We start from the raw sequence: 12,966 nt of genomic DNA, 5'->3' as shown, positions 1-12,966 counted from the left end.
GCAATATGAATAGGGTTCTGAGCAATTAAAAAGTGAAAAATACATGGTCTTGCCTTTGGAGAGGAGAGCTTGCAATGTAGTATCAGTTAGGAATGTGTCTGCTCGTTCTTAGCTGTCAAAGGTGGGTTTGGGGAGCAGAATTGGAGTTGCCCAACATAGCTTGAACATATTGCAGACCTAATTTCTTGTTCAGGTCACTGGAAATTCATCTTGCAATAAATTCATTTTTTTATATATATGTATATTTTTTGTCATGTATCATTGCAATATTATTCTTATGGGAAAACAGATTATGAATAGTGTAATAACTATGATTAATAATAAACAAGACTATTTGCTTCTTGCTCTAAGGGAAATAAATCAGCAAGAAATTACATTCCCTGCTCCACCCCTAACCCCCAGAAGAGAGTTATCTACTACTGGAAAGTATCTGCAGCTTCAAAAATTTGACTGTCTCTCCCAAAATCAAGACAAATTACATCAATACTACGGGAAATATCCAAACATTTCAGTATCTTTGCAGAGAACATAGGATATGTCCCAATGTCTGTCTTCATAATTCATTAGACATTTATAGCAAATAACACTTGAGAAGTCCTTCTAGCTTTGAATCTCTTTCATCCTGTGATAGAACCCTTCACACAGTTATTTGACCAGGCCAATTTTTCCCTTCGCATTAGGGAAATAATTCTTCCCATGTCCCCTGAATTGTGATGGGAAATGAGCCTCTGAACTCCACCAACTGTTTTCTGTACTTGCTTCTCCTCTGGGTTTATATGCTCCTTCTCTTGAGGACTCCAAATTGCAATTAAGGGTAGTAGTAACTCCCTGGGCTAGTGGGGAAGAGTTTGCCTCTTACCCAGTTCATAATTCTCTGGGCTATGGCATTCTCATGGTAAAAGGAGAGAGTATATTAGAATGCTTTCTAAAAGTCATTTCTAAATTTGGTACTCCATGAAATGAGCTTTCTGTACATTTCATCCTTGGCCTGAGCCTGGGTCAATGATTAGTCCAGCTACTTACCTTACCTTAACTTCACCTTAGCCTGCTTGGTCAACTCTGAATGAAAGTCTACCCAAGAATTCACCTGTTCCAGCATCATCGTGGTCCTAATGTGATATTTTCTGGAGTCCCCATTCTGCATATCCTGATACCTCTTCATTCACTATGTAACAAACAGCTGCAGCCTAGACAGGGTAACTGCTAACTTTCAGCTTATCACTTAGCAGCAATTCTAAGATTCTGTTTTCCCATTTAGGAATAAAAATATCACCTACTATTAATTCACAGGATTATTATGACTTGGGGGAAAAATTGAATGAATTGTGAAAAGCACTGTACCAATGAAAATGAAATGGGGACCATTACTGGAATTATTTTTCCCTGAAAACTTCAAGATACCTCTCAGCCACATGAGGATACCTTTATTAATAATTATATTATTATTATCATCATCACAATTAATAACATTAAATTCTTGTCGAGCTTAGCATTTGAAAACTTATTTTATGCTTTGAACATTGAAAATCTGAACACTCTATGGTCTGATGTTGACTAAATGTGACCTATTACTTTCCTATACCAATCTTCTGAGTCTCTGGCCACACTTGAGGAAAATTGCCTTCTCCTTTTTAATGTAATTATAGTGTAATTACAAAATACATAGAATTTTGGCTGACCCCATGTAAATTAAGCATATCCATTTTTCATAACAGCAGACTCACTAAACAAAACATACCAAAAACATAGCATGATTCTGATTCAATGAAATGTTAATAGAAATCTCATCTCTCATATTTTTAATGGTTACCTTTCACTAGGTCATTATCCGTTTATCACTCTCTTTGTTTATATACACTTTCCTTTGTTCACAAACTTGTCACACTCTTTTGACATTATAAGATTAATTTTCCTCTTTCTTTCAAATGAGGAAGGTGTTGGTGCAAACTTTTTAGTGAAATAAAAAACAATGTTTTCGAACAAATTTGTATGCCTCACTGAATCGTAATTGATTTAATGTTGCCTATATCTCTCCTCTTTGCTGCCACACTCTTCTCAGAGTATTCCTCAAGAACTGTCCCAGTACTTCTCAGAAATGTCTCACCCAAAGGTCACCAATGACCATATAATTGACATTTAATGATCTTTATTCTACCCATCCTACTTGATCTTCAGATTTTGATATGAACGACCACTCCTTTATTATGAAACTCTCTCTTCCCTTTGTTTTCATAATAGACATCCCCCTGCCTAACACCCATCCCACCTCACCTTCATTGGTTAACAGCCTTGCACTTCGTGAGACAAAAGAGAGATCAATGAGTCTCCCACTTACAGAGGTAGGTCAAATCTCTACTTTCTATGGTAGTGTTCAGTTTAGAAACCCAAGCCCAACACAATCAGCATATGAAACTTTGGCCTGAGAAATTTGTTCAAGAATTGCAATGTCAAGTTAATGAAATGGAAGAGCAAAACTGGTAAGAATTAGGGGTAGGAATTTCCTGCACAAATAGAACCACCGGAGGAAAGGCCTTGGCTGTACAGGAATGAGAAGTCTGGAACTAATATAGCCATTTCCCCAGCAGCCTGGTTATAAACCCAACACAGAAGAGGGCATTTCTGAGAGAATCAGAAAGAAATGGAGCTGGATTTGTAATTAAAACACTTGTTCTCTGGTCTACTTATCTCTGGAATTTTTGTTATTGTTGTTGCTGTTGTTACATGAGCAGATAAATCCACTTTACCATAGTCATTTTTAGTTTAACTGTTCATTGTAGTTGAAAGATCATAACATGATTTCCATAAACTGTTCTCTTCATCCTCTTCCTGCCACACAAATAATTCTTTCTAACCATGCCTTACTCTAGTTCCTCCCTCCCATCGTCCCTTAAATATGGCATGCCCCAGCATTCTGTTCTTGGATTTCTCTATTTCCTTTCCTTAGCTTCAACTTTCACCTACTTTCAAGATTCCAAAATCAGTAACACCCACCCAGACTTTCCTTCTGAGTTTAAGATACAGATTTTCAATTATTCCTTGTATGTCTTCAAGTTAAGTGTTCCATCGTAGGTAACCTGAATATATCTAACACTACAGGCAAGCTTTTTCCCAACCACCCTTTTCATGTATTTCATTGCTGGTAATATGGCATCATCATGACCTGTATCTGAAATCAGAAGCTTTATTTACCTCCTTGGCTGTTCCCTGTCCCTTATGCCAAACAGTCACCAAATGGTCCTGCCAATTCTAACCTCATAAATATATCCTCCTTCTTTGTAAGGCACATCCTCATTTGTCTAGTTTATTAGCTCATAATTTTCATCTGAACTTGCCTCTAGTCCATTCTCCACTTCTACCAGTTATTCCTCCCAAATATAGATCCACATGAAAGTGTAAAATGTAGTTTCTTGCTTAACATTATGCAATAGCTTCCCATTACCTATAGAATAAAGCTTATACAACTTAGCTAGCACTATAAAACTTTTCCCAACTATATCAGAGCTTACCTATTCAATCTTAACTTCAGTCACTCCATCAAGATCCTGCCTATCCTATCCAAGATCTATAAACACAAACCTGTATGTTTCTGTCCTATGCCTCTCATTTCCTTCTGCCTTGAATACTCTTCCCTCTTTCTAAAGCTGGTGTCTTCCTGCTCACCTGCTCAACTTTCAAAGTCCAGATACAACATCATCTATTCTAGAAAAGCTTTCCTGACCACCCAGGCAAATTTTTCTATTCCCTCATCTTTTGTAACTCTAGGAGCATAACTATAATACAATGTAACATTTTTTATGACAAATCAATGTTTATTAATAAACATTGCCCTTCTCCTAGTTTATTATTTCTTAAGGCTATGAGTCAAGGCTTTTTATTTTTAACTAGTTAAGATCTACTCTACCATCAGACACATAATGGATGATCAAAAATTATTTTTCAATTGAAAGAACGAAAAAAAACAGAAAATCACAGGATTAGTGGTTAGCTATGGTGTAACCTCCTTGGATTCAGTGTCTTAAGTTGTAAAATGAGACAAGTTTGGATAAACCTGTGTGTTTCTTCCTGCTCTAAAAACATTTCATTATTTTATGAAAATATTACTAGGAGCAACCCAGTGATTCTATCATAGTATAATAACTTAATATTAAATTTCACAAACTACATTGTGGTCAACCAAGTAAAATTCAAAGATAAAAGAATGTTTCTTTCTTTTTCTTAAAATGTGCTCTCCCATTGCTGGATGAAATGTGTTAGTCCTGGAAAGAAGCCAATACTAGGCTGGGAGAACAGTTAAAAGCCAATGGAGACATTATTTTTAATTATATTAAAAGCATCTTATAAATTTCCCATCAGTTACACTATAATTTTCTCCATTAATCATTGAAGGACAAGGGTTTTCAGTTTGGCCTATTGTGGCTAAAATTAGGACATAGAATGTGTCTTACTGTCTTCAAGCCTTGTCAATCTAAGACACACAAATACACAAATATGCAAGTATACACACACACTCATCCAAAAAAAAAAAATACAGGATGTGAAATAAAAAAGCAATCCAATGCAAGGGGAAAATAAGTGTGAGTGAGTGTTCACCTGTAGGACATTTGAGGGGTAAGGGATTCAAGTCAATGATGAATGATGATCATAGGAACTGAAATGGGTTAAGTATTTCCTCTTTGGGGCCAGAGAGGGGGATGGGTAGCATTGTCAGCTGAAAAGTCAAGTCATACGATCTAATTCTGGCCCTACCATGAATTAATCTGTGACCTTGGCTAAGTCAATTACTCTCTAGAATCTATTCTTGGACCAGGTTAACCACTCAAAATCTACCTATTATTACACTGTGGTTCCTCCCAGAGTTAACCTTTACTGACTTCACTTCTAATATTGTGCCCTTGGTTTTTATGAAAGACCATTACAAGAAACAATAACAAATTACGCTAATTCTAATTATTCTAATAATGTGAACTATTCTACTTCTAATATAAGTGTAAATCTGTATGTGATATGACGAGGCACAAGATATTTATTTCCTTGTTATGAAATTTTACATTAAAAATTCTCATTGAATTTAAGTACAGAAAAACTGGCTCCTCTTCATTGAACTTCCCACAGCAGTTATATGTTAACACTTTTCATATTCTCCCTGCTACAGAATACCTAAAGCCTCTTTTTTCTTTTTTGTTTGTTTACTTTAATTCTAATTATAAAAATATGGCTTTATTATATGTATAATACTGCAACTCAAAGTTAATTATTTCAATGTTTTAAAACATGATCCTCAAGTTTTCTTCTGAGTAATTTTTTATCCAGTTGAAATCATACTATATGGGCAATTTTGGGTGACCCTTAATTTTTGCATAATGTTATACTAGCATTTTCTCCTATCATTAGCAAAATTGCTTCAAATTTGTCATTGTTAATAGAGAGCCCAAATTAATATATAGTCAAAATAGTAATATAAGCTTCCATAGGGATCATTATGCTACTTCCTCTTTTCTCCTGGCCTATTGCTACTATAAACATTTTTTGTTGTGACTTCAAATCACAATCAAAATTAAATTAAATTAAAGCAGCCATTGAAATCTGCTAATTGTAACTATTATTCTATTTTAGTTTCTTCTAATATATACACAAAAATATCTTGAGAGAAAATATAAAAGGTATTTATTTCCATAATGATTGGCTTAAGTACTTTAAATCCTCATAGTTTTTTTTTTATTTAAGTAAGTAATTAAGAAGCAACCTGAACAGAAAGAAATCACTGTTATAAAAATATAAATAAAAGCATGAAGATTCATTTGACTTGACTTCCTAATGAATCCATAGGGGCTCCTCAGGATGGCCATTTTGTTTAAAGTGTTACAAACCATTTATTTAATATCCTGTTGTAGAAATTTTCTCTCCTGTATATGACTTGTGAAATCTTTTTCTTCCTTTTGTTTTTCTTTACTCTCCTGGCACATTTCCTGCTTTTTAATTTCCTCCAAGATCAGTAAGAGTGGTTGTAGAGTCACAAAGTCAAGTCCTTTGGTTATCTTTAATAGAAATCAGCATTCTTGATTAACAAAACAAAACCTGTTTGTGCTCATTTGGAATAAAATCACTACCAATAGTATTTATTAAAAGGGGCCATGGAGTCTCCATGTTAACATGTACATGCTACATATTGTACTTACAGATAATAAATGGAGTCGTGTTTGGGGAGGAGAACAGTGCCCAATGGCAGCAATTTTAAGTCATCACCTATCAGTTTATTGAAGACCAAAGCCAGGTTAGATAGTCCTTGTCAAGCTAATAAAACAGCCTAGGCATGAGGTAGGGACCCAGTACTGATAGAATGAGTGGATTCCAGGCAGGTAGAAAAGCCCAAGAGTAACAGCATAGACAAGAGGCAAAAAACCCAAGACAAAATATGGCCTTAGGGGGCTTCTAATGCAGCCAACTGCCGTGCAGGCCTATGTGAGGCTCCCAAAGAAGCCTGCAAGATCATACATTTTTTTATGCCTAAATAATGTCAGGAAATTTACCCAAAGCTTGAAATTAAGGCAAAAAAGGTGGGTGGCATACATATCCTTTCAACATTATAGGAGGGCAAAGAACCCCCAAGGATTGCCTAGGGAAATATACTTAGCTTTTTTTGCAATAGATTAAAATTTTGATTTTTACTTGGTTAGAAATACAAATAATTTCTGTCTGGTAGAAAAGATGATCCAAAAGATTTATGGCTTGCTTGACATCAAATAAATTTATATTTAACTCTGCAATCTTACCCTAACATTTTCTTGTTAAATTATGCATAAACACCTTTAGTTTCTTAAATGCTCTTCAAAGTGGTCATCATATCTGACTCATTCACTAACTAATGAATTACTTAATAAAAACAAAAGTCTACGTCCTCCCCCACCCAATTCCATTTGGCCCAGATCTTCTCCCCAAAATATTTCTGGGAGTCCCTGTGATATGCTCTTATTTCCACTAATGGATCCCATTTGTCCCATCTGCATGGCCTGTGTGTGGACCTGCTACTGGGCCATAGAGCACTGCAGTTCACCCCAAGCCGTCTCAGAACCAGTCTTCCCAAGTGACTGTTTACCTTCGCCTCGTGTTGCCCCAAGTATGCACATGGGTTCATCCTTCAACTTCCAACACGGAGCTGAGATCAGCCGGTCCCGTACCGTACAACAGGCTTTGGCCACAAGGGGGAAGAAGGCATAAGGGAGCTATAACTGGCACACTTGTGCACACACACACACACACACACACCACTTGTAGAGTGACCTTTGTCTTTTGCCCCCACGTCCCAAGATGCCAACACTAGGCAATCAGAACCTCCGTTTAGGAGACCTGGCTCCCTCGGCCTCTCCTTCCAACTCAGAGACCCCACTACTAGCCAAGCAGCGGCCTCTCCTCAGAGTCTGAGTTTCTGGTCCATGGGGATCCTCCTTCAGAAACTTAGATTTTAACTCTTCCAACCTCTTCTCATCGTTCCCTGGGCCCTAGAGGTGATAAGTGCTTCTTTCTGTTGCTACCTCTGTGAAACCCTTTTAGTCACCTAGTTAACAACATTTTGCCTGATTAAGAATCTTTCTGTTAAATGCTCTTGTGCAGGTGACGAACGTGGTTTGGCCTCCCGACGGGGTCCTAACTGATACAATGGCAGAGCCGAGATTCAAACCCAAGCAGGTTGGCATCCGAGGCTCTGGGCTCACCGGCACCCGAGGAAAGAAAAACACAAACAGAAGCGAAGCACGTTTCTTCCTTCCCCTGTCATCACAGGCCAGCCTCCCCTCACACATCACCTCAGAGATGCTATCTCACCCCAGAGGAAGACAACCTTTGACAAGCTTCTCCTTGTCTCCTTTCCAAGAAGGATCTGGGCTTTAACTTTACAAAACCTATAGGGTGTTTTTCCAAAACAAGAGAACTGTTGGCCCCCACAGGTGCAATCAAGTGTCCAGCTCTGACAACACAAGGAACATTAACATTTTGAAAAGAAAGCTGTTCTTTTTCCTAAGTTTCACATATTTCAGGGCCAATTCTTTGGGGGGAACTCAAGGTCAAAGTGTTTTCTTCTCAAGAGCCTCTTCAAGGGAAACACACTTTTAAGCACAAGGTGTAAGGTAACTGGGACAACTTGAAATAAGGCTATAGAGACCAAGTGCTCCCCCCCACCTCACCCTCACCCCCCCACCACCACCAAAACAAACACCAATGGTCATGGCGGTTTCACCTGGAATATTCACTCAATTCATGAAAGCTGCTTTGGCAGCAAATAACAAAAATAAAATTAACAATTCAAACTAGCTTAAGCAAAAACTTAGATTTGGTTATTTGCATTCAGTGGTGTATCATGGAAGCTCAGGGCAGATTTAAACGCCGCTGGCCTCAGAAAAGGATGAGGACTTGAAACTAGGAAGGCGTCCTGACTCCTTTTTCCTTCCTCTGTGATCTGATTTTTGTCAATTCTCTCCTCTCATCAGCTTCATTTGCTTTTCCAGCACACCTCTGCTCTTACATAAGTAAGCCCGCTGGTGAGCAAGTCCTTGGAGACACTAAATTTCCCTCTGAACCCCAGCTCAGGGGCCCACTCTTGTTCGAATCAATTTCATAGGAGGCAGGTTCATGTTCATCGAAACAAGGAACCAAGTTCTTCATTGGGGGAGGCAGTGAGCAGAGAATGAGCCATCATTAGTTCAGTTAGATGGCTCTCCCTCCCCATAAGGTTTCTACTAGATTTATTGTAAATATCTCAATGGTTACGTATTATTCAATTTTATGGCAGATATCCATTTTCAAAAGAAATTCACTAAATGTCATCAGCTGTAATCTTCTGAACACTTAAAGAAAATTAAATTTCTAATACTGGAGTCCTTCATACAACTACCTTGCTTCAAAAATTAGAGAAGGATAAAATAGCATAATAGAGGAGAAAAAAATTACTAAGGTATTAGATACCGTGGGGGCTTAATAAATGTTCAGCCAGATTTATTATTATCATATGTACAATAGTGTGGTCTCAACAAATAAAAGGCAGTATGATTATAATGTTTATCCCACACAATAAGGTAAAGAGCTTTGGGTAAAGGGAAAGGCACGGGGAAATGATGTTTGTGCCCTTGCCTTGCTGAGAAACCCACTTGAGGTTCTGAGCAAGCAGAGACCCACCCCTGTGAGCTGTTCCCAAGGCCTAACCAAGGGCATAGACTGATCCCCCCACCCACTGAGGTGCCTTCATGAGCAGGGAGCTCCTTAGGCCTCCATTCCTAAGAGAGTGTGTTCTTCATGCCAACTGCATTCATTACCGACCTATGACTGTCCAAGCTGCTTTTCTCCCTCTTAGCCTCACACACCCTGGGGGGCACAGTCATCCCCTTGGGGCACTATTCCATCACAGGGAAGACCTGGTCTGCTCTGGTGACTCGCTCCTCCTCCCCACATACCATGCCCACCTCAGGGAGGAAGTCTGGCAGCCCCTACCTGGGTGCCCAGGCGCAGTCTGGAACCATTTGCTCCCCCCGTTGTCCTAGCCTAAGTAGCAGCCTCTCAGCTCCTAACTCAGTTTTGTCTCACGACACCTGTTTCACCCCAGATGAACACCTGAACTGGCTCCATTCCCCTGGGCCTCACCCATCAGGGGCAGGGGTAGTGAGAGGGGTAATGAAGATACAGAGGCAAGTCAGACTGGGAGGGGCCCGCAAGGGCCTAAACCAGGGTCCTAGCCCACACATTCATTTCGTGCCAAGTCAGCATCTCTTCAAGTTAACAGCTAAAGAGACCAGGCCCAGACATTTTACTACTGGGAAAAAATTGATGATGGATAGATAGATAGATAGATAGATAGATAGATAGATAAAAATGATAGATATTATATACATCACACATATATTGATAGGTATGTGTGTATGTGGGTGTAATATACTTTTTAAGAGGTCTGCAAAATTCTGGTGGTATGAACTCTATTACCCCTCCAAAGGAAGAGCCATTTCTATCTATTCTACTTTTAAGTCAACAGCACAAGATTATATTAGTGAAAACCTAGGGCCTCACACCACAAGATGTAAAGAAGACAGAATGGTCAAATTATGTAATGATAATAACTTTCATTTGTGAATTTTTACTGAATACCAGGCACTCTGCTAAGGGTCTTATTTAATTCCTTCATTTACTCCTCACGACTCTAATTGACGGTTCTACTTGTACCTCTGTTCTATAGATTGGGGAAATGAAAGTTTAAAAATCAAAGTCCTTGCAGGGTCACAGAGCTAACTGGAGGGAGGACTTCCAATTTTTTTCTGTGCTCTCAGCTTACCCCAAGTCCAACGACAGGCATCTCCTTTGTGAAAGTCATGTCCCTGACCTTCCTTCTGAAGGGTGGGCAGATGCGGCAGGCTACCCACTGGGCCTCCAGCATTTCATCCACAGGCAACAAATGTGTCCTCACTCCCTGCTGTGACCCTCACCATCCACCATCTCAAGACAGAGAGAAGAATATGAGTGTGAGGGTAAGAAGAAGCGAGACCACCTCTGTAATAAACACCCCCAAACTGAGGCCTTCTAGAAAGGCCAAAAGTGCTCTACTTTATGTCTTCGGTGTTAAACAATTCTATTGAGATTAGCTCTATCTAAACATTAACTAATCTGGTGCCTGAGCCTGGGCTCTTGCACCTGGCGTGTGGAGGGCAGTATGCTCGTGAGTGCGCAGAGGAGAGGCCAGGGGCAGGTGAGTCACCTGCGAGCAGCTGGCGGGCCACACACCCTGGGAGGCTGGTGGGGAGGCAGGCCAACTCAGGGCCTGCCTATTAGCAGAAGATGGTGGATCCCTTAGCAAATAATGAAGCAAATACTAAACATAGAAATGTAGTAGAAAACTTTTGCAGCAGCTGGTTAACTCTTAAATATTCCCCCACAGGTTCTTACTGGAGAAGGAGTATTGATTAAGTAAGTTGTGAAGAAAAAAAAGCTCAAAGCAGGGCAGTTTTTCTTATTTAATGAGATTCTCGTCTATAGCAATATTGTCATCCAGAAGAAAAAACATAACAAACATCATATTATGCCCCTGGAAAATGTCCCTATTGATTCCATCAAAGATGTGGGCGACTTTAGGAATGGATGACTTATCAAGACACCAACTAAACCATTTGCAGTTTGTGCTGCCACTGAGAAGTCTGAATGAATGAATCACATAAATAAATGTGTTCCTGATTCATCCTCCCAAAGTGGTAAACACCCAGAAATGAACAAGCTGTTTCTGGGTTCCTGACTCTGAGGCAACTCTATGTATGTGGTGTCAGAAAGCAAAAGTCACACCTTTTAATCATCATCACCGTTGTCGCAAACGTGGTTTTGTTGCCTTTCTTCTTCCTAGCCAGTCCTCCAAGCCTGTGCGGGTTTGTGACTTCTGCTATGTCCCTGCTTTCTACTGGGGACATGGCCTTGTGCCAGCCTCCTAGGCCAGACTCTTACAGTCAGTCATTAAAGTCTCCTTCAAATGATGTATCTGATGACGACGATGATGATGATAGCAGTGACTAAGGACATTCTGAAATCTTTAATTAGGTGTGACTATCTGTGAAGTCAGCTTTGTGGGGAGTGTGAAATTCTGAGCTCTCAATTTTGCTTTAGCCATGATATTTGCTTGAGAAACTTTTAAACGATGTACCTCGATATATTCTACAGAAAATAGGTCCTGTTGTAATTCCCCTCGACCCCACCACTGCCACCACCCCCCACTCTTCTAAAGGGATAGCCTATTGCAAATATAGCAGATACATTTTTGGTTTCTTATTCTTGTTTAATTTTAGATTATTTTCTTAGAAGATTGGGAAAAGGTGTTTATTTAACAGCTCATGTACTACATTGTTGTTTATTATATATTCTGTTATATGAAAAAACTAAAATCAAAGAATAATGGAAAAGGGAGTGTAATGTGGTTAGTTGATATTATTAGTTTTTCTTTTTTTCTTTAATCCTCACCCAAAATATATGTCTATTTATTTTAGAAGGAGAGAGAAAAACATCAATGTAAGAGAGAAACATTGATGTGAGAAAAACATCGATTAGTTACCTCCCCTACGCTCCCCAAACTGGGGATAGTACCTGCAACCTAGGTATGTGTCCTGACTGGGAATCAAACCTGAAAACTTTTGGTGTACAGGATGACATTCCAACCAACTGAACCAACCAGCCAGGGCTTATTAGCTTTCTTCTAACCATTCTGTCTAATGGTTAAGATGCCAGTAACAAAAATGCATGATTTGGAAATACTATGGCTTTTTCATATACCAAGTGGTGCCTTATCATAATAGCACTGTTACATGAAATAAACCCCAACCCTCTCACTTTTTGTTTTAAAAATATACTGTTGCTCTTTGAGGTAATAAAATGAGTGTTTATGAATGGGTATAATTAGAAAATTCTTGTCATCTTGTTACAGAAACAGGGGAGTCCAAAAAACAAACCCTAGAGTTTGTGGCTGGGAGATAGGGAAAAGGAAGCAGCTTTCAGGATGTCCTTGCATGCCGGGGGGTGGGGGTGGGGGGGCTAGTGGCTGGAAACATTGTTGCACAAAGATCCACTTTACTTCCAAGGCTCAGGAAGATGGGAGGGATCTTGGACTATGGGATGGTACGGAAGAAGCAGACAGAGCCTACGTAGGGTTCCGTGAATGGCCAGAACTGCTTGCAACACCCACTGCGTCGGAGGACACAGTCAGGGAGAGATAGGCAGCTGCGGACATTTTAGCTGGGGCTCTGGGGCTCGCTCTGGGGCTCACTCGCTCTCTGGCCCTGGCTCTCGTGGGCTCCCTGCATGTGGCTTGGAGGAGCAGGGCTCTCCAGGCTGCTTTAAGAGGCTGGCTCTGGCTCTCGTGGGCTCCCTCCACGTGGCTTGGAGGAGCAGGGCTCTCTAGGCTGCTTTAAGAAGAAGCTCTCTCCATGCAGTTTTGAGAAGGAGAGGAGATCCATGCAG

At 39.8% G+C, this 12,966-nt stretch overlaps 1 pseudogene; it reads left to right on the top strand.

Annotated features, from left to right (window-relative positions):
• Nucleotides 1–10,809: 10,809 nt before the first annotated feature.
• On the top strand, nt 10,810–11,532 carry LOC149996494 (pleckstrin homology domain-containing family F member 2-like; annotated as a pseudogene).
• Nucleotides 11,533–12,966: the final 1,434 nt, after the last annotated feature.

The sequence above is a fragment of the Furipterus horrens genome, unplaced genomic scaffold (genome assembly GCF_987537825.1).
Source record: "Furipterus horrens unplaced genomic scaffold, mFurHor1.1.pri manual_scaffold_12, whole genome shotgun sequence".
Taxonomy (NCBI): domain Eukaryota; kingdom Metazoa; phylum Chordata; class Mammalia; order Chiroptera; family Furipteridae; genus Furipterus; species Furipterus horrens.
The sequence above is the reverse complement of the archived record's forward strand: the minus strand, read 5'-3'. Positions and strand labels throughout refer to the sequence as shown.